General features: G+C 38.6%; 1 protein-coding gene and 4 non-coding genes across 5 annotated transcripts in view; 4 read left to right on the forward strand and 1 right to left on the reverse strand.

The window, feature by feature from the left end:
• LOC129779321 (plastin-2) overlaps positions 1-22,974 on the forward strand; it is a 73,838-nt gene that overhangs the window by 33,580 nt on the left and 17,284 nt on the right. The gene's annotated exons all lie outside the window — the stretch shown is intronic.
• Positions 10,655-10,784, reverse strand: Trnal-caa (transfer RNA leucine (anticodon CAA)). The gene is made up of 2 exons: positions 10,747-10,784; positions 10,655-10,699 (listed from the first exon to the last, which is right to left on the reverse strand). It is a non-coding gene; the product is annotated as a tRNA-Leu (tRNA).
• Trnak-uuu (transfer RNA lysine (anticodon UUU)) lies at positions 11,005-11,077 on the forward strand. Its single transcript has one exon. It is a non-coding gene; the product is annotated as a tRNA-Lys (tRNA).
• On the forward strand, positions 13,868-13,940 carry Trnak-uuu (transfer RNA lysine (anticodon UUU)). Its single transcript has one exon. It is a non-coding gene; the product is annotated as a tRNA-Lys (tRNA).
• Positions 14,770-14,842, forward strand: Trnak-uuu (transfer RNA lysine (anticodon UUU)). The gene has a single exon. It is a non-coding gene; the product is annotated as a tRNA-Lys (tRNA).

A 22,974-nucleotide genomic window follows, 5' to 3' on the forward strand; every position in this document is an offset into this window, starting at 1 on the left:
ATTCAGAACGGTACTAGGGATTAAAATTTAAACAATAAAATTCACTATTTATATTACTATTGATAACTATTTTAGACGCTTTCATGTCAGAATAGAGCCACTCAAAATGGCTACTAAAATGCTTTATGGGGTCATTCAGATGTTCAAATATTACGTAGCGCACTCAGGAAGGGAGGAGGGGATGCGTTGTCAATTCTGGTTTTGAAATAAACCCAAATAAGTCTTATAAGTTTTTCACAAATGACCATTTGTTACATATTATGTAGAGAAGATGGAGTAGAACATAGTAGAAAATTTGCGTTACGAAATATTTGAATGACCCCTAATTTAAGAATTAACAAATTTAACTTGTCTGACATACTGAGGAACAAAATAAAAATATTTCTTAGTTTTTGAATTTATCATCATTCATTTAAAAAGCAAACACGGATAAATAACGTCCGGCACCAGTTCATATATTAAAACCTGCAAAAAATTGTATAAAAAATAATCGATTCTCACTGCTATTTCAACTTATCCCAGGGTTAAAAAACATGGAGTAAGTTGAAATGTAATGTAAATGTAAGTACACGGATAAAGAATTTTCTGTTTAATTTCCAAAATCACTACGCTTAATTATCACTATATGGCAATTCTGAAGATATTTTTAGTAAAAATCAGTGTTTTCCGACCGAATGATGTCACGTCAATCCATCATGCCTAGCAAAAGTTATGGCTTCTGTTTTAACTTACCCCGTAATTCGACTTGCCCCGATGTACCCTTACCGGGAATTGGTGTTTTTAAAGAGAATGCTTCATTTATCATCTAAATGTATATTATCGTCTTCAAAATAGACCCCTTCTGTACCAATACACTTTTTCCAACGAACAATCCAGTCATCGAAACACTTTTTATAGCTGTATTCAGGAATTGCCTTCAGTTCATGCAGCGAATGTGTTCAATGCTGTCACGGGTCCCACGAAGCGGTAATTTGAGTTTCAGAAATAGAAAAAAATCACACGGGGCCGTGTCTGGAAAGTACGGTGTTTGTTCAGTCACATTCGTGCCATATTTTGCAGGCAAAAAAAATCGTTCACAATAATCTGATGCATTTTTCGTGGTGCAAAATCCAAGAGTTATTTTTCCACAAATTTGGCCGTTTGCGATGAATGTTATCTCTCAAACGCCTCTTAACGTCTTATTGATCGTTTGGCCCTCCGGAAGGAATTCCGAATGGACAACACCACGAATATCCAAGAAAACAATCAGCATTACCTTCACTTCTGATCGACTTAGACGTGTTTTTTTTCGGTTTCGACTTGCTTGCACCAGTCCATGCTGATGATTGTTGATTCGTTCGCATGTCAAATTAATTATTTAATTAACTTGTTCTTTATGCCACTATAAACAAACTGAATGACAGATCGCGCTCGAAATTGACATTAAGACCACTGACAGTAGTACCAACTTTCAAACATTGAAAAATGTTTAGCGGAAAGATTAAAAATTACAAATTCCCGGTATATATTAGGCTGTCAAAAAAGTCATGCGGTATTTCTTTGAATTTTCGTTTGTTCATAAAATTAGTTACAATCATCTGTTTTAAGTCATTCGCTATCCAACTCTTGACGAGTAAAGTTCAGTGTCGGTATTGTGCGTTGCCACTTTTGCTATTGTGCTATTGGTACGAGTGAATCGTGTACGAGTGAAGGTCATTGCTGTCCGCTTTCGACCTGACCTTTTGTGAAGTGGAACGAAGGAACAAAGGAAGCAGCGCTCTTGCAGCGAGCCGGATTGCGGCTGTTGAACTGATTCGGCATAACGGGATCGCCATCGCGTGACTGTCGCAAACGGGATTCATCATCACGTGGCTGCGTAAGCTATTCTTGCGCTATTGTGTTATCTCCGTAGCGCGTAGCCTCTGTCTCTCCCTGATTAGGGCAGTAGAGCGCATTATTGGAACAACTTATATATTAAGGTACACATATTTATTATTAATATTATTATTCAATTCATTTGTTCATTGTTTGATATTATTATCATAATTTTTTTTTTGCTATTTTTTTTAAGATTATTGTTAAAATCAAAAATAATTTAGAAATAAGACAGAAATTTTTGTAAAATGGAGAATAGTGGAGGATCTCCAGAGATGGAGATCTCCGATAATGAATCTCATACAAGATCTGGGAAAAAACATAAACGAGTCCCTCATAAGGAAGATAATTCTTCTGGGGACGAATCCGCTCATCCTACCAAGCCCCCCTCTAAGAAAATTGCAAGCCTCCCTTCTCAACCCACTGTTACTTCCACTCCCCCTCTCCCATCATCGATTTCGCTTCCCCACTTCTGATGCTTCCGATCCAACCCAATCCTCGTCCTCGTCCTCATCCTCATCCTCGTCCTCGTCCTCGTCTTCCCCCTCTGTTGTCTCCGCTCCACGTGTCAGAGTTTATCCAGAAGATGCACCTGGAACTGGCCCTTGGGTTGTTTTCCTCCGGCCAAAACCGAAAGGAAAAAACCTTAACGTGATTCAGATCATGAAAGATCTGGCCAGATACACTTCTGTATCTGAAATTCGCAGGGTTAGACCGAACAAATTGCGAGTTGTCGTGAATGAACGGAAACACGCAAACGAGATTGTTGCTGATCAACATTTCACTCTCGAATATCGAACATTTATACCCTCCCATAACGTAGAAATTGAGGGGGTGATAACTGAAACGGGTCTGACGAGCGAACAAATAAAAGCAGAAGGAAAAGGCAAGTTCAAGAAGCTCCCCTCAATGGAAGTGAAAATCTTGGACTGTCGCCAACTCGGGAAACTTTCCCATGATGGGGACCAAACTAAATTTACGCCGTCCGACTCGTTTCGAGTCACCTTTGCTGGTGCCGCCCTCCCTGACTACGTTATGGTGGACAAATTGAGACTACCTGTGCGACTCTTCGTGCCAAAGCCCATGACTTGCAACAAATGCAAGTCAGTTGGTCACACTTCGGATTATTGTGCCAACAAGGAGCGCTGTGCCACTTGCGGAGAGCAACATGAGGGGAAATCCTGCAGTGCGACTGAGCATAAATGTCCATATTGCGGGGGATCCCCACACGAGCTCTCAGTTTGTGAAAATTACAAGAGTCGCTGGGAGAAACAGAAGCGCTCTTTGAAGGAACGCTCGAAACGCACTTTTGCGGATATTTTAAAGGGCGCTTCTCCACTGGCCCAACAACAACAACCAATCAACACACAAAATGTCTTCGCCACGTTGCCCGTTGACGAAATAGAAGCGGACACAGCTAACGGGGGCACACCGTTCATTTTCCAAGGGAATCCCCGGCGCAAAAATGTGACCACTCCCAAAGTTCAAGGACAAGCCCCTCCGGTGATACCCCCTGTTAGCATGCCTAAAAAATCGAGTGCCGCGGACAAGCAAAATCAGGTTCCTCCTGGTTTCCGTGGGAATAATTCACCTTCGAATGGCCCAGCACTCGAGGGGACATCAAAAACCCCAACTGTCCCTATTTTTCCGTCCAGTTCAACTTCCCAATCGAGATTTATAAAGTTGTCTGACCTTTTGGACCAAATCTTCAAGTGTTTTAATGTTTCCGACTCCATCAGAACCCTTGTCATCTCAATGCTTCCAGTATTAAAGACAATTTTGCAACAATTGATGCAAACATGGCCCCTCCTTGCAATGATTATCTCTCTTGATGTCTAATTCAAATAGAGAGGTCGGAGATATCACTGTTTTACAGTGGAATTGTCGTAGTCTTATCCCTAAATTGGATACATTCAAAATTTTAATTCATAACTACAATTGTGATGTTTCTGCTCTGTCCGAAACTTGGCTTTCTTCGCGAGATGATATCTCTTTCCACGATTTTAATATTATACGCTTGGACCGTGATGATAGATAACGGTAGTGATCACTTGCCAATCAAAATTTCCATCACCATTGGGTCGAACTCTTCTGAATCTATAAACATGGCATATGACCTCACAAGACACATTGACTGGAAAAAATATGCGGACGCGATTACTCTAGCCATCAATTCCAGAGATGGTTTACCTCCATTGGAGGAGTATAACTTCCTTTCTCGTTTGATCTATGACAGCGCGGTTCGCGCTCAAAGGAAACCCATCCCAGGTTCCACCATTTCCCGAAGGCGTCCCAATCTATGGTGGGATAGCCAATGTTCCAAGCTTTATGTAGAAAAATCGAATGCATTTAAAGCTTTTCGGAAACGTGGAACCCCTGAAAATTTTCAAACGTATTTAGCCCTTGAAGATCAATTTAAAAACTTAATCAAAGGGAAAAAACGTGCTTATTGGCGAAATTTCGTGGGAGGTTTGTCACGAGAAACGTCAATGAAAAAATTATGGAAAGTGGCTCGAAACATGAGAAATCGCTCTTCAACGAATGAAAGCGAAGAATATTCACATCGATGGATTTTTAATTTTGCACGGAAGGTTTGTCCTGATTCCGCTCCTGTGCAAAAAATTGTTCGAGATATACCACAAGGTAGGTGCGATCTTGATTCCGAGTTTTCGATGGTAGAATTCTCTCTTGCTCTGCTCTCATGTAACAATTCTGCTCCGGGATCGGATAAAATTAAGTTCAACTTGCTGAAAAACCTCCCTGATGTGGCGAAACATCGCTTGTTGAATTTATTCAATCGGTTTCTGGAGAATAATATTGTTCCAGATGATTGGAGACAAGTACGAGTTATAGCTATTCAAAAACCCGGAAAACCCGCGTCCGACTTCAATTCGTACCGCCCAATAGCAATGCTGTCTTGTATACGGAAATTGTTGGAGAAAATGATCTTGTTTCGCCTTGATCGATGGGTTGAAACGAATGGCCTACTCTCAGATACACAATATGGGTTCCGCAGGGGCAAGGGGACGAATGATTGTCTTGCGTTGCTTTCTTCAGAAATTCAAATGGCTTACGCCGAAAAAAAACAAATGGCTTCAGTATTCTTGGACATAAAGGGGGCCTTCGATTCTGTTTCAATAGAGGTTTTGTCGGACAAATTACACTCTCGGGGTCTGCCGCCTCTATTGAATAATATGTTATATAACTTGCTTTGTGAGAAACATTTGAACTTTTCTCACGGAGATTCGGCAGTAAGTCGGGTCTCTTACATGGGCCTCCCCCAGGGCTCATGTTTAAGCCCCCTTTTGTACAACTTCTATGTAAGCGACATCGACAATTGCCTTACACAAAATTGCAGCCTAAGACAACTTGCAGATGATGGAGTGGTGTCTGTCGTAGGACCAAACGAATCCGACCTGCAAGGACCCTTACAAGATACTTTGAACAATTTTTCAACCTGGGCCATTGGGCTAGGGATCGAATTCTCCACGGAGAAAACAGAGATGGTGGTTTTTTCTAGGAAGCATAGACCAGCAAAACCAAAGCTTCAACTTTTGGGTAAACCGATCACTCATGCTATGTCATTCAAGTATCTTGGGGTCTGGTTCGACTCCAAATGTACTTGGGGGGCCCATATTAGGTATCTGAGTAAAAAATGCCAACAAAGAATAAACTTTCTCCGTACAATTACCGGCACATGGTGGGGAGCCCATCCCGAAGATCTTATAATGTTGTATCGAACAACTATTCTCTCAGTGATGGAGTATGGCAGTTTCTGTTTTCAATCAGCTGCCAAAACACACCTCATTAAACTCGAGCGAATTCAGTATCTTTGTCTCCGTATCGCGTTGGGATGTATGCCCTCAACGCATACCATGAGTCTCGAGGTTTTGGCAGGCCTACTCCCACTAATAGATCGCTTCAATTTATTATCTCTTCGGTTCTTCATCCGGTGTAAGGTTATGAACCCATTGGTGATCGGAAATTTTGAGCAGCTGATCGAGCTAAATTTTCACACCGGATTCATGAGTTCATATCATGAATTCATCTCCATGCAGGTTGATCCTTCTTCGTATATTCCCAACCGTGTTTGTTTCCCTGACTACATCAATTCCTCTGTGCATTTTGATCTGTCCATGAAGCAAGATATCCATGGATATTCAGATTACCAACGATCGAGGATCGCTCCAACGATCTTCGATGAAAAGTATGGGGATATCAATTGTGATAATATGTACTTTACTGATGGGTCCACTATAAACGAGTCCACAGGATTTGGAGTGTTCAACGAATTTTTTAGCACCTCACACAGTCTTCAGAATCCTTGCTCAGTGTATATTGCTGAATTGGCAGCAATTCATTGGGCGCTGGACAGCGTCGCCTCACGACCTGTTGAACACTATTACATTGTAACGGATAGTCTTAGCTCTGTCGAAGCTATCCGTTCAGTGAGGCCGGAAAAGCACTCGCCGTACTTCCTTGAGAGAATACGAGAAATTTTGAGTGCTTTATCCAGACGCTGTTATGTCATTACCTTTGTCTGGGTCCCTTCACATTGCTCCATTCCGGGTAATGAGAGGGCTGACTCATTAGCAAAGGTAGGTGCAATTGAAGGCGATATTTATCAGCGTCAAATCGCCTTCAATGAATTTTATTCTTTAGTCCGCAAAAATACCATCGCTAACTGGCAACGCAAGTGGAATGAAGATGAATTGGGCCGGTGGTTTCACTCGATTATCCCTAAGGTTAGCCTCAAACCGTGGTTCAAAAGTCTGGACTTGAGTCGGGACTTTATTCGCACCTTCTCCCGACTCATGTCCAATCACTGTTCGTTAGATGCACTACTCTTCCGTTTCAATCTTGCCAGCAGCAATCTCTGCGTTTGTGGCCAAGGTTATCACGACATCGAGCACATTGTTTGGTCGTGCGAGGTGTATCTGGACGCCAGATCGAATTTAAAAAACTCCCTTCGGGCCCGAGGAAGACAGCCCAATGTGCCGGTGAGAGATGTGTTGGCTCGGTTAGACCTTGATTACATGTCCCATATATATGTTTTCCTTAAAGCTATAGATCATCGTGTGTGATTGCCCCTACATCCTTATACCCTCCTTTCCTTCCTTTGCGGGTAATTCGTCCCCTTGCTATAAATAGTAGAATAAGTTGAAATGTAAATACACTATAGAATACTATAGATATACTAGATATACGAATAGATTTATAAATTGAGTGTTCATCAACATTGTTACAATTTCCTTATATCCCATCCTTCTCCTAAAAATATGTCACCCTCCTAAACTCGAGTACACCGCGAGTAATCGGTTTTCCACCTTACTAACCATAGATGTAAGAAAATTGTTTATATATATAGTTTTAAAATTATATTTAAGAATTCGGCTCCTTTAAACTTAAGTAACTGAGCCTGTAAAAATAAACGAATTAAAAAAAAATCTGTTTTAATTCAAATATGCGCCGTTTTGTTCGATGACTTGTTCCCAACGAGATGCCAACTTCATAATACCCCTGTTATAGAAGCTCGCTTCCTTATTGGCAAAAAACTCGGATAGCCAATTTTCACAGGCCTCTTTTGTAGCTAATCTCTGACTACCTAGCTCGTTCACCATGGACAAAAACAGGTGGTAGTCACTTGGTGCAAGGTCCGGACTATACGACGGATGCAAAAGAACCTCCCATCCGAGCTCCCGGAGCTTCTAGCGCGTCACCAAAGAAGTGTGTGGCCTGGCGTTGTCCTGATGGAAGACAATGCGGCCTTTGTTTATCAAAGATGGCCTCTTCTTCATGAGTGCTACCTTCAAGCGGTCCAGTTGTTGGCAGCACAGGTCCGAATTGAGCGTTTGGCCATAGGGAAGCAGCTCATAATAGATTATTCCTTGACAATCCCACCAAACACACAGCAGAACCTTCCTGGCCGTTAATGAGGGCTTGGCCACCGTCTGAGCCGCTTCAGCGGCTTCACGTTATCGTAAGTGACCCACTTTTCATCGCCAGTCACCATCGGCTTCAGAAACTGAAATTGGTCATATGAGAATTCAAAATGGGAGTGTTATATCTATGGTATAACCGCAAGGTTGAAGTGGGACTACCTTAGCTTAGCAATAATTTGTTTGTATTGATATCGAATTTTTGATTGAATGAAACTATTTCCGAATTCAATATATCTGCTTTGTGAGTAAAGAGATTGAATAAATGCCATGTAAGGTCAATTCATGTATTGTGATAGATTATGTTGTTCGTTACAAGTAAATTTAATGACAGTTCTTTTACGTTCGGTATAATGCCTAGGACAAAATAGGCGAACGGAAGAATTATCAAACGATTATTTTATTTAACATTTTCCTCTGAAGTTTGTATCTCGCAAGTGTACGTACTTCTCGAACCGCGAATTTGCTTGATTTGATGAACTTCAGGCACTCAGTTTCGATTTTGACATGTACGTTGAACGCATATTATTTAATTAATAGGCGTTATCGCAGCAAATGGTTATCAACATTTTGACTAAACATCAAATGGTATGCGTAAAAATTCAGTGAGCCGAAGATATGAATGCATATCCTTCAATGCAATATTGAATAACCGAGCCAAAGCGTTGTGTTCGTACCTGCTTTTGTAATCCATGTTAAGAAAACACTTTTCGGAGTACAAAAAACAAACATGCGAGTGCAGAAGCACCCCGGCCTGCATGAATCAACCACTTCAACTTCTACTTTTAAATTTAAACTTGAAAAACTTTAAATTTGAAAGTTCATTCGTCTCTAATGTCAGCACGATTTTCTCAAGTTTCTAAGATTAGAAGACCGTGTTAAGGAAACATAATCTAGTCTGCACAAAGGCAAGCGAGTACAAGAGTACTCGCAGTTTACACTTATTTGCAAAGTCGATCTCCCCAGACACCGTGGTTTTGAAGTCTGTGTCAGGCATACACATTTCAGTCGGGACAAAAATGCCCCCGACTTGCATGTATTTGCAATGCCAATTTCCCCACGTTCCATGGATTTGAAGTCTGTGTTAGGGAAACACATTTCAGTTGGAACAAAACTGCCCCGGACCTACATGAATTTGCAATGCCAATTCCCCCTTGGTTCTGAAGTCTGTGTTGGGGAAACACATTTCACTCGGAACAAAACTACCCCCGACTTTCATGTATTTTCAATGCCGATTTTTCCAACATTGCTTGGTTTTGAAGTCTGTGTTAGGGAACACATTTCGGCGAGAACAAAAGTCCCCATACTTTTATGTATTTGCCATGCCGATTTCCCCAAGGCTGCTTGGTTATGATAGCTTTGTTCGGGAAACCGTAAATCGGGCCAATCAAAACGAGGTAGTGAGGGTGTTCAGATAACGCCTAACATTTTGCAGTTATTCAATAGTTTATCTAATGAAAAACAACATTTTTTTAATTGCGATAGAAGCGTAGAAATATTCCCTATCATTTGGTGCAAACATCTTTCCGATCCAGTAAGAAATATTTGAGTTCTAAGCATTCGGAATCTTTCATTTTTTCCTTCATGTTCTGTGTTTAGGTTTTCATTTTACCCCCCATATACTCCGGTTAGACGTAGTCCCACGTCAAAATAAAATTTTATCGTAGCTGTCGGGCCCGAATCTACTGTTTTTTTCGTTCAAATCTGGAAATCATTGAACTCATGGTTTTCGATTAGAATCAATCTTCCCTTCATTATATTGGTTCAACACCCGACGCGATAACCATTTGTGCATGTAATTAATAACTGCACCAAATATAAACTTCAAATTTTGGGTTTTATTAATTACCCCTTTCATGAATGAAAGTAAATCAATCACGGAGCGAGATTGAAAACGGCGAAAGCTAGCCGAAGGAGGAAGAGAATGTTGAATAATAAATTTAGATTTGCTTTGCGATGATCGATTTCATCACGTGTTGCCGCGTGTACATGCAATTGAATAATGATGATGATAAACAATATGCCGAAAAGAACACGCAGCGAATTGCCGCTTTGCCTTCTCAACACCTTCCGATTGATTTCCTGTGTACATACAACAAACACATTAACAATCTATTCACACATTTGTTTCGTCTTTTGAAATGCGATTCTAACCGGTCTCTTTCTTTTTTTTCTTTTTTTCTTTCCAGGTAAGCGTTTCATCCATTGATCCGTTATGTCGTTATTGACGTCTCGGAGAGCTTCCGATGGCGAGAAAACCAGCGCCCTGACGTCCACATTAGCCCACGTTAAACTGACAGAAATCAACATATCGTGTTCCCCACTGAAATTCTAAGTTTGTGTTCCCCACTGATAGTTCTGATTGAGATTCTTCCTAACGACATGAAATTTCCCCATTTCACATCTTAGCATCATTCATAGCATGGCCGTGCAAAAAAAAGCAAACCTTATTTAAGCATTTTTTGGTACAGTCACTTCTCTTAGTCCTCTGACATCGAAGTCCTTTGACAGGCAGCCAAGCTTTGGATGCCAACATTTCGAGCACTAACACAACTGAGATGTAGGCACTTTGACAATTTCTAAACCCCACTGACAGCTGTGATATTGACATTTTCCGAACACAACCAGTAAGATAGGGGCAATGCCACCCGGCTAGCTAAATATCGTTCCACTGATCTTGTTGAACATGGGTACTTGAATAACATAGGGCGCTAGAACGGTCAGCAGGCTAGTGAAATCACTTGATGTGTGACGTATTAAATAATACGGGAAGGGGTTAAGTTGATTTTCTCCTTTCAAAACATATTCAATTCACAATTGTTTCAACAATATAACAATATAAGCATCTACAAAAAAGCTTATGTCAGAAGTGGGATTCGAACCCACGCCCTCAGAGAGGACCAGAACGCTCAGGGAACGGATTTGAACCCAGACTGGGCTGGGTAAGATTGCTCTTGAGTCTGGCGCCTTAGACCGCTCGGCCATCCTGACATGTTGAGGTTCGAGTGCACTTGGATCTTTCCAGAAGGGATGGGCGATCTGTCGCTTGAGCTGAGCCGCATTTTGCATACAAATGCAGCTTAACGTGGAGACACAGACTAATAACAGACTACTGACAGGTTGAATACGCCACCGAAAATAAAATTCCACCACGCAAGTGTTTTTGAAAATATAGGCGAGCTGTTTGTGATATGGGATTCGTTCATATATGGCCCGGATAGCTCAGTCGGTAGAGCGTTGGACTTTTAATCCAACGGTCTAGGGTTCAAGTCCCTATTCGGGCGGGCTGGTTTTTTTTTGCTTCTCGTTCTCATTCTCCGAAAGTTACCTTCAGATTTTGATAATCAAGTATTATTTTAATCTGTTTTGTGGCGTTTTCAATATGAATGACAGCTTTAAGTAGCCATCTAACATTGGGTGTCAGGGCGGACTCGGTTATATATGGTCTACATTTTGTTTTCATTATTTTATATACAACTATTTTTTTTTGTTTTTCGAATATAAAAGAATTTAGTTTTTACTTCAGCCCCTTAATGTCAGAATACACCTTTATTACATCCGGAATATTTCATGAGTTGATAGAGGATCATATTTGAAAAAAAACATACACATATGGTCGAATTTCAACAATGACGGAGTTATTGAACTTTTTGTGTCGGGCTCTTTTTGGCCAGTTTATGCCAACTAAACTATTTCGGATGTAATAGAGGTTTTTCTGACTTTGAGGGGATGACTATTTCAAAATGTAGTCATCCCCAAAAGATGGGTGAATTTTCTACAAAATACAGTTGTGAAACATCTAAATTAGTGGATTTGTGGAAATTTGTGGTAGCTGCAGAGTAACTGGTTTTTTAGGTGTTATTATAATTTTTTTTTATTTTTTTATTATTTATTCTGCACAAAGCTAATTTGTTGCATTGACGAAAAAAAAATAGTTGATTTTTTTTTGCATCGACAGAATGAAATTGATTACTTTTCCGGTATTGTTGTCCACTATATCTACACACACATCAAGGTAAAAATGTGTTCGTAGAATTTTTGAAAACTTGAAAATTGAAACATTCCATCTTTATGCGTTGATGTGTCATGAAGTTACATCGTTTTGAACAAAAATCACCTAAACATTTCGACTTCGCACTCTATTCGATTTTTTTTGTCAAGTGTATATGAAAAATGATATGTTTAACTGTATATAAAATTGTATATAATCCAGTCATATATAATCGAGCCTGTATATAATTTTTTTTTGTTCATGGAAGCTGCTAAAGGTTGTTCAATAAAAGCGATAGGATTTGAAATTGAAATTAAATACAGATACTTCGGCCAAAAATGTTGCGTAATAGCTTCATTTAATGAAAAGTCTTCGATGACTCGGTGCTCCCGTTCCGATAGAATGGCCACAACGGTAACTAGTAGGTTGGGCTCAAGTTCATCAAGAGTTGCTAAAATTGATTTGAAGCCGACCCTCCGTTTTTGCTCCATTTTTGATGGGCAAAATGGAGTAAAAATAATTTCTGGCGGCAATTGAGTATATATTCAGACATGGAACATTTATGCCAAAACGGAGATTTAATCAATAAAACACTATATGGCATTGGGTTACTCAGTGCGAATATTTTAAGGTATGATAGAGGGCTATATTTGAGGAAAAAAATCCTTGAACCGACTCTAATCAATTCTAATACGCTACTTAGAACAATTATATTGCTTTCATTCGAAGGATGACACAATTTGGTATTGAATGAAGTTGTGGAACATCTTGATTAGTGAAATTTATGTACCACTTAATGTGTTAAAATATTAAATTCTTCGTTTATATTCTAAACACGAAAATGATATGCATATGTGATAGTCCGGGAAAAAAAGGGGGCTTAGGGTAAATTTTTCGATTTTGAGTTTTTTTGCGATTCGGGACCAGAAAACCCTTAAGAATCGATTGAGTCCCATCCGAGGTTCTTAAGTTGAAAATTCAGCCCGTGAGATGGTTTTTTGTACAAGGTCAATTCAAGAAGTATTTTAACAAATCAATTTATAATTTTTTTTTTGCGCAGTTTTGTGCTCAAACTAGTTCTGACAACATACCACAGAAGAGATTTCATCCAACACGAAACCTTGAAAACAGATGTTTTCGTAGTGTAAACTTTAAACGCGGTTTTTGATCAATTCTCTTCATTAACTTTTTCTTTCACTAATCTCGGCCCTGCGGACAGATTTTGCGACAGTTTTGCCACATAGTGAGACAAACGAGGTTCTCTTCTACACTCCTGATCGCCGAACACCAGGAAATACGTTTACTACTTAGTTATTAACGAAAAATACTGTTGATGAAGAGATCCGATCAATGCAGATAGGACTTTTTCAAAAGCTACGCGTGAAATGATCTCTGAAATTGACCCTTTGTGGTCGTTTGTCTGCTCTCAGCCATCACAGCAAGGAAGTATACTAATCTCGTGCTTTACGCAACAATATATCAGATCACACTTTTTCTAAAAGAATTTCAATGTCTAGTGAATCTGTTCACGAATCCAAACGACGCTCCTATGAATAATACATAACGGTATTCAGTATAAACAAAGATAGTTCCCCATGCTTGATAAAAGACTTAAGAGAAACTCCATGTATTGCGACAAAGAGTATTGTTCTGTATGTTCAAACCGAAAGATAAAAGATAAAAATGTTGGTGATACATACGAACACCGGAACTGCACTTTGGAAACTGTTTCGAAATATGTTATACGAATTATAACGATTTTATTTATATGAAAATAACACATCAAAACACATTGTTTAGTAAATACTTATCTGAAGTTTACATAAAAATAAACAAATCTTGTTCGTCTTTCATAACCTCACAAGTTATACATATTATGCATGCAATTTCACAAAGTTATACATCACTTGAAAAAGTTCAAGTAAAAATAATTCCGCCCCCAAAGGGTTAATCGCAGAAAATTATTTGGAATTTTATCAAAAGCACTATTTTAGTAAAGCTATTCACCTGTTTTTTATATCTATGGTTTTCAGCGGAAAATCATGCCCGAAGCAGAAATGCTTTTAGCAGCCCTTGCCTCTAAGCCCGGGTAGCTCAGTCGGTAGAGCGTTGGACTTTTAATCCAACGGTCTAGGGTTCAAGTCCCTACTCGGGCGTGTGATATTTTTTTTAATTATAACATCTGCGTTCTTGTAACATTATCATATTTTAAACTTCATTTCCATATTTTCTATGGTGGTGCTTTTTGCTTTCCTGAATATTCATTTGACACGGTCTTTATCAAGGGAGACCGTTATTAAACAACAGAGGGAGGGGCGTGATGATATCATCATTGGGGATCTGTTTATTGCTATCTCCTTGCGTATAGGGACTGCATGGAACGTCCGTCCAAAGAGAAGTTCATTCGAGTTCCGAGAACTCATTCTCATTCTCACGAACACAGTCTAAAACTTTGAACTGAGCACAAGTGTTTAGGACTACTGAGTGTAAATCAGTAGTCCTAAACACCCATTTCATGTCTACCTAGAGAAGTCTGTGCTGCCGTTTCCCTTCGTTTATTTAATTTGGAGCAAGACGAAAAGTGGCTAACCATCTAGCTGTACATTCCAAACCAGAAGTCCGAATAGCTTATAACTACATACATTATAAACCTAAAACTACAGAAATATATTTCATAGAATATAGGATTTACATATTTTCATTGCTTCGTTGATGTTATAATTCCCTGGAACATCGGTGGACCAGGTGATGTAAAATCGGTATCATCTCCATGTGCTGCTTATCGTGGTGAACGCATTAGACATTTGCCTGAATTGAGGAAACCAAAATCGAGAAGTCGCAAATTATTCGTGAATAATATTTGTAACATTTACATTATTAGGTGCATCAACTGTTCCAATTCTGTCACTACGTTTAATTGAATTTTTAGATTTCACCCAGGCAAGGATAATAATTGGTCTGTTTCACGCTATAATATACTTATAAGCCCGGGTAGCTCAGTCGGTAGAGCGTTGGACTTTTAATCCAACGGTCTAGGGTTCAAGTCCCTATTCGGGCGGGTGATTTTTTTTTTTTATCTTATCTAAGGTAACTTAAACTTGTTTGTATTGAATAAGGGTATAAACTTTGCATTTCATTCGCCGCTACTGCGCTATCTTTTTGACAATGACACATTGATAGAATTTCAATTCTTTGAGTCCAGTATTCATTCAACTATTTAGTTGATTATCAGAAATTTTAGTGAATCTTGCTCTACAATTTCTGTACATTCTGAATAGAGTGGTTCATGTCAAATTAGCCGAAAACAGCCGATTTTGACCCGACTCCATCTGATTCTCAAACCTCGTCAATAAGGTAGCAGCTACTCATACTTGGAATCAAGCTGACTGATTAAAATATAACGTTTGATATACCGTCCTGAATCATATTTCGGATGCTTAAGGCATTTGCCGCAGAAAACAGATCTAAACTTCAAGGACAGGTATTATTTGGTTGATATTTTCAATAAGCTGAGCTTTATACTTTGGTACCTATTCGATTGAAAACATAAAAAAATAATTGAATTAAAATATTTTTAATTGAAGCGAATAATAATCAAACTTCGGACACTATTTATAAAAAAAATCAAATTTCGGACAGAGTGAATTCGAATTTCGGACACTCTGTTTGCATAACGGTTTCTTGTGGTTTTAAGCTCAATTTATATTTCTGTACAATTACTAATGCAATAAAATGATCAAACATCCGAATATAACAACGGCTTGGCCTGTCTCAAAGTGTACTGCAACCTTCCATGCACACACAAATGTATTGAAAATGTCTACAACCATTGATGGCAAACTTTTACAACTTGTTTTTTTTAATTAACCTGAAATAATTTTCAACAACCATCTTTGTGATAATTGCAACCATTTACCCCTTTCTCTATTTTCTCCAAAATGCTTGGCGAAGCATCAACTTTGTATGTTCATGGTTTAAAATATCGTAAGGTTCATATTGCTTCAATGATAATTATATATTTGAATTCAAGTTATTTGTTATTCAAAGTAATAAAGTAATTAGAGGTTATTCACATATTTTTGTTACATATTTTCATATATTCTGTCAATTTCGCATTCTTAATTCTCGAATTTGCAGTTTTTTTTGTCTTTTCCATTTCTTCAAGTTTTTCTCTCTGCTTTAGCTGTTCTTTCTACTTCCTCAACTTAACTAATGTTTGAATTTCTTTTTCTTTTCGTTTCAACTCAGTTTTCCTTTTCCTTTCCTCAAGTTTTTGTGCGCTTCGTCATTTCCATCATCTGCTTCGTAGGTTCTACCTCTTTATACAACAGGACTTGCTTGTTGTCACTGCAGGAGAAACGTGAGGCTTACTTTTACCGTGAGTTGATGAGTTGCCAGGATACACGACAACATAGGGAGGGTCCAACGTTTCTTCTGTTATAAATTCATCAAGTTGCACTTTGTTCACTAATTATTCAGCTTCAAATCTATTTCATATCTATCTGCTACCAGTGTTGCCACACGTACAGATTTTTCTGGAAAGGTACAGATTTTTTCGTTGTTTTTGGTACAGATTCTGTCCGGTACAGGGTACAGATTTTCGTCAAAAAGTGCAGATTGGTACAGATTTTTCCCGCGTGTTACATTTAAACAAAGCAACATTAAGGTACATGATGACTTTTACGCAGCAGTATCGCTTGGTGATGCTGATCATAAAAACATTTACAATTTACAATTTAATTTCATAATTCCTTACGAGGTTCGTCTGAAAGGATTCGCGTCGGACGGTGCGACCATGATGATGGGGGTTTCGAATTCCGTAAGGCGCTTGATAAAAATCGATGTGAGAAAATCCCTGACTATCTTGAGCCTTTATTGAGGGGTCATTAATACTTATATATCTAATAGCCCAAAAAGGATTAACGAATTCGAGATAAAACAGGAAATTTTGGAACTCAAGCCCTTTGTGACAACTTTATTGTCACCCATGAAAAATATTATTTTTCGCTGTACTTGGAATATTATTTCAATATTTTACTTAACCAAAAACTTCTAGGGATATCTGGCAATACTCCAATTTTTTTTGGGCTGCTAAAAATGTAGGGGAAAGTCGTGAAAGACGGACACCCTTGTATAATTTATATATTACATTTTTAATTTAAATTTTAATTATGTACAAACTTGCAACAGTGTATCAATACCTTTGACACTTACTGTGTACACTGTGCTTTGTGTTCAAATTGTAAATAAAAACAAAAATCTACAAAGAGCAGCTCGATGTGAACTTTCGTCTGCAGAAAATAAGGTTTTCATTGTTATCGATTCATTTTTTGGTGTATTTTTCATTACGTGAATGTTCTACCATCACTTCTCTTCTAGTTTATCGAATCAGCGATGTTTTTTTTCTCATTTTTACTCCAGAAATATTGACGAAAATAAAATACTAATCAAGTTGGGTAAGACAGACACTCTACCGACAAAAGAAAAACGTTTAAATTGCAAACAATTTGATATCTTCCTTCTTTTATTAACAGATGCCCACTTACTACGTTTGCAATTACAACCAGATGTCATGGATGAATCAGCAAAGCGGCTTTTAAAACGTAATCCGAATTTGTCATTCCGGATGCCGGAAGCTATTTTAGACATAATAAAATGAGAAAAATTACAAGCCCTTCTAGGTGATTTCAGTCTAGCCTTTTTGTTAGATCATTTTTAAGACATATTGGAAGACATCCAAAACTTATCGAGTACATGAACTTGAGTTTCCCGACTCGATCTTATTTCTTCAAAGATGCCGGACACATTCATTTTAAAAAAAAACAGGAAGTGGGTTATATCTATAACCGCAAGGGTGACGTAGGACTATCGTTGATTTAGAGATCATTTGTATGAAGTTGAATCTGAATTCATTCTGAATGAATGGATATTTGGAGAACTTCGAAAACGAGAGCGTTACGTTGGAGGCACAAGGTTTTATGCATCCAATATTGGATACGGAAATATCCTACTGATGGGGAAGAATAATCTTCAGAAGCTATCCTGTTGATTGCGATTGATTGAAAAACCACAAAACCAAATGTATTTGGTCACAGTGTTACATGGATAGAAAACATTCAATTAAACTCTTTCACATGAATATATTTTGAAAATTCCCAAAGGAACTGGCAGATTATTTTCAGTAACGATTAGATATTTCCACATTTTCCTCGATACTGGAAGCCCACCAGTGGTTAATGCCAACTCGATAACCACCTGTTAATAGCACTTGATTGAAACATATTTGGTCACAGTGTTACATGGATAGAAAACATTCAATTAAACTCTTTCACATGAATATATTTTGAAAATTCCCAAAGGAACTGGCAGATTATTTTCCAGCAATGATTAGATCTTTCCGGAACTTTCTCGATGCTGAATGGCATCCTAACGGAAAAAGTTCTGCGCGTGTATGTGTCGATCCTTCGCCGTCCACCTCCTCCAGCACGTTAGGCAACGATGTTGTCTTGTCGATGTCCTCACGAAAAATGAATGTGTCTCACCACCAGAATATCGCTTAAGTATGATTTTTGTGTGTGATTGAATCGAGAGAAGGTGTGGTTTACAATGGCAATTTGGAAGGCAAACTAGAGGGGAATGAACTCTCTGAGCTCGGAACTTTCGGCGACTGAGCAATAATCGATTGCGGGCGCATACAATATTGGATACGGAAATATCCTACTGATGGGGAAGAATAATCGTCTGAAGCTATCCTGTTAATTGCGATTGATTGAAAAACCACAAAACCAAATGTATTTGGTCACAGTGTTACATGGATAGAAACCATTCAATTAAACTCTTTCACATGAATATATTTTGAAAATTCCCAAAGGTACTGGCAGATTATTTTCAGTAACGATTAGATATTTCCACATTTTCCTCGATACTGGAAGCCCACCAGTGGTTAATGCCAACTCGATAACCACCTGTTAATAGCACTTGATTGAAACATATTTGGTCACAGTGTAACATGGATAGAAAACATTCAATTAAACTCTTTCACATGAATATATTTTGAAAATTCCCAGAGGAACTGGCAGATTATTTTCAGTAACGATTAGATATTTCCACATTTTCCTCGATACTGGAAGCCCACCAGTGGTTAATGCCAACTCGATAACCACCTGTTAATAGCCGCGCGTGTATGTGTGTGTAGCGATGTCTTCCCAGGGAACCGTTTGTGGCATCACTCTCCTCCTGATAGATTCCCTTCTGGCCTAGGGTGCACAAACAGGCTCTTGGTGACACCGTTCATCCGCGCTTTCATGATAAATAAAGAGCTTCACCGCAACAGCGACAACATGCTCCAATCGCTGTTCAATTAGAACTGAGTGGATTTCCGAGCGCCGCTCGCTTATATACCGATTGGTGATTTCAATAGCCTGTTTTGAAAGCAATTTTAAGACTATTGAAACAAGTTTTTGGATCAAAAAGTAACAAGTATATAACGCGTAGACATTTTATCTTTCGAATGAAGTGTTTATCATACCATTTCGTTCAGTTGTTTAGGAGCTATTAACGCTCAAAATCTCGGTCTCCGGCGTAACGCTTTCGTTTTCGAAACTTTGATTTTACACCCCGGTATAGAAATGAAAGACGTAGTCCTACGTCAAAATTCTGCCTCAAAGACAAATTTGATTATGGAAAGAGCCCTAGACTATCAATTTGTGATGAGAAAGCTATATATTTTTTGGTGAAATTCACGGAAAAAAACAACTTTTACTAAGGGTGTACGTCTTTACCACCATTCCACTACGGTTTAAATTTGAGAGTCATTTGTATGTAGCAAAACCACGACACCGGCATAAAATTTTATTTAAATTCGTTGAAAGTGCAACAAGTTGACACGTTTTTCACTGTAAATGTACTATTTAGGATCTACTGTGTAAGATCATGCAGTTTTTTCAATAGAATAAATGGCGTATTTGATGAAAAAAATCAAATCAAATTAATTTTTTCTTAATAAAAAATAGTTTTTTCGTTGCACTAGAAATATTGTTTTGATTTTTGCATAACCAAAAGCGCAATAAAGTAAATTTACAAGGCAGCCACAAACTGTGTTTTTGGGGTTAACGGGCAGTGGCAACTATATTGCCACCAATTTTTTCAGCCGTTTCAATGGTTGATTTTTTTATCAATAGTAAATTTATGTTAATCCTCATGTAGGGATTATGTTCTCTGAAGATGGAGTCGATTCGTTGCTTAATATCCACGGCTTATAAAAGGTTGAAATCCTACACCCTTCGGTCATCCGTTGGCTTTCGATAGCGGTGGTAGTGAAGAGTTGCATTTCACGATTCTCAGAGTAAATTTTGTTTTTACCCATTCACTATGAATGTTACAAAAATCAGACTAATTGAATAATATTGACTGCTGTCAAAGATTCATTGACAAAACATCTGTTGCTTTTTTTGAGCATGTTTTGCCCTAGATCAACAGATTGAATCGTTTGTTCCAGACTGAAAACCCTGAATTCACAATACTGGAGAGCAGAAAGATTTATATCTTTCTGCTCTCCAGCATCTCACTAATACACCCAGGTTTTTTTTTACGTACCTTGTAAAAAAAACCGCGTAAAAAAAACCGCGTTAATTCGAAAATCCGCGTAAAAAAAACCATGTTAATTGGAAAATCCGCGTTAATTGAAAACTCCCCGTAAAGAATAAAAGGACACATAAAAATCCTCTTGAGAATCGTGATGGGGTGCGGCATACGCTCTGAGGGAGCTTGAAAGGGAGAGATATGAACTGAGAGAGAGAAGTGATGTTGCTCAGGTTTACGCGGAAAAATCGGAAAATCCGAGAAAAAAACCGCGTTAATTGGAAAATCCGAATTCGAGTAAACATTTATTGTAACTCATTAGATGAGCGATTTTAGGGGGTATGACGAAGCGAGGTGGAGTGTGACAAAGTAGTTGTCCAGCCTAAGGTAAATTTTATGGTTTAAATGCTCAAAAAGGTGCGCCTGAGGGAGAGATGTGATATTGCTCAGATTAAAAATAACATGCTATCTCGAGATACTTCTTCTTGCACTTGCAGATTCATCAGCTAGCGACCCAGCTTGTATTTCTCCTGGAAATGCTTTCTCTGCAGCGCTAATTGCCTCTGTACCAACTCTAACTGCTTCTGGTCTAATTCTTTCAGTTTTGTCAGGCATTTGCGTTGCAAAATCTGTCCTCCGACTTGACGTGGTCGTTCCCATCGAAACTGGCATAGGCGGTGGTGAACAACGCGGGCAAATTGAATCTGTGTTCGCTACAGATGCATCGAACCTGGCACATAGGTGCGGCACTAATATCCGTCAATAGTACTAAGTTCCGTCATATGGTCTCAGGAAGCATGAGGGACAGATTTGATATTGCTCAGTTTTTTTTACGCGGTGACCGCGTTAATTGGAAAATCCGCGTAAAAAAAAAACGCGTAAAAAAAACCTGGGTGTATCTGCGAGAAATCTTACGTTGTTTAAATGGCCAATGCTATTAAATTAGATCATTTGAAAACCGGCAAGAATTTTGACGTAGGACTTCGTCTTTCATTTCTATACCGGGGTGTAAAATCAAAGTTTCGAAAACGAAAGCGTTACACCGGAGACCGAGATTTTGAGCGTTAATAGCTCCAAACAACCGAACAAAATGGTATGATAAACACTTCATTCGAAATATAAAGATTCGTTATATACTTGTTACTTTTTCATCCAAAAACTTGTTTCAATAGTCTTAAAATTGCTTTCAAAACAGGCTATTGAAATCACCAATCGATATATAAGAGAGCACCGCTCGGAAATCCACTCAGTTATAATTGAACAGCGATTGAAGCATGTTGTCGCTGTTGTGGAGAAGCTAACTTCGTTTATCATGAAAGCGCTGATGAACGGTGTCACCAAGAGCCTGTTTGTGCACCTTAGGTCAGAAGGGAATTCATCAGGAGGAGAGTGATGCCACAAACGGTTCCGCTTGAGACATCGGAGCAGCCGCCACACACACATACCCGCGCGTTGCCATCCAGCGTCGAGAAGATTCCGGAAAGATGTTATCGTTGCTGGAAAATAATCTGCCAGTTCCCCTTGGAATTGAAAAAACATGCAAACGAAAGAGTTTATTTTAATGTTTTCTAACCATATAACACTGCGACCAAATACATTTGGTTTTGTGATATTTCAATCAAGTGCATGGAACAGGTGGTTATCGAGTTAGCATTAACCACTGGTGAGCTTCGAGTATCGAGGAGAACTTGGAAAAATGTTATCGTTGCTGAAAAATAATCTGCCAGCTCCCTTGTTGGAATTGAATATTACATTCAAGCGATAGAGTTTATTATGTTTTCTATCCATATAATACTGCGGTCAAATACATTTGGCTTTGTGATTTTTCAATCAAGTGCGATCAACGTAAGACCACGTCTTTCGGTAATTTATTAGAGGTGCAATGAATCTTAAGAAGGAATTCCCGCTCTACGCGCACTGGCAAACGATGTTTACTCAACAATTTCTCAAACGAGAAATGGGTGTTGTGAGAAAGGATGAGCGAACGCAAAAATTATGTAGACTAATGTGATGCAACAGATATTTTGTCTATTTGAAATGAAATACAAATCATATCACAATACAAGCAATTTATTATGTATTATACAACATTTGTGTGATTGCTTCTTTTGCTGAATATTGTGCCTCCAACGTAACGCCCTTGTTTTCGAAGTCCCTCAAATATTCATTTATTCGTTCATTCAGAGTTGATGCAGATGCAACTAAAAACAAATGATTACTAAATCAACGATAGTCCTACGTCACCCTTGCGGTTATACCACAGATATAACCCACTTCCTGTTTTTAGGTTGGAATAGCAGCAGAAGAAACTATCAGCACAATGGACAGCAAAAGACAGTTCATTTTTCAAGATATTTGACGCAGTTTTTTCGTTGAGATGATCAAGCAAATGAGAAAACGATTTTAATGATCCGAAGCTGAAGACTGCGACAATGTTAAATCCAGAAACTTTTATAATTCGACAAGCATACTCTGCGTTTCACAACCATAGAACCACTACATTTTTCTGAGTTTCCAGAGATATGTAAGAGGTCGGTTGAATTGAAGTATACAGTGTAGGATATAATAACTATCTTCATCGAAAATGATGGCCATTTGAACATTATTGTT

Source organism: Toxorhynchites rutilus, chromosome 1, assembly GCF_029784135.1.
Source record: "Toxorhynchites rutilus septentrionalis strain SRP chromosome 1, ASM2978413v1, whole genome shotgun sequence".
Taxonomy (NCBI): Eukaryota; Metazoa; Arthropoda; class Insecta; order Diptera; family Culicidae; genus Toxorhynchites; species Toxorhynchites rutilus.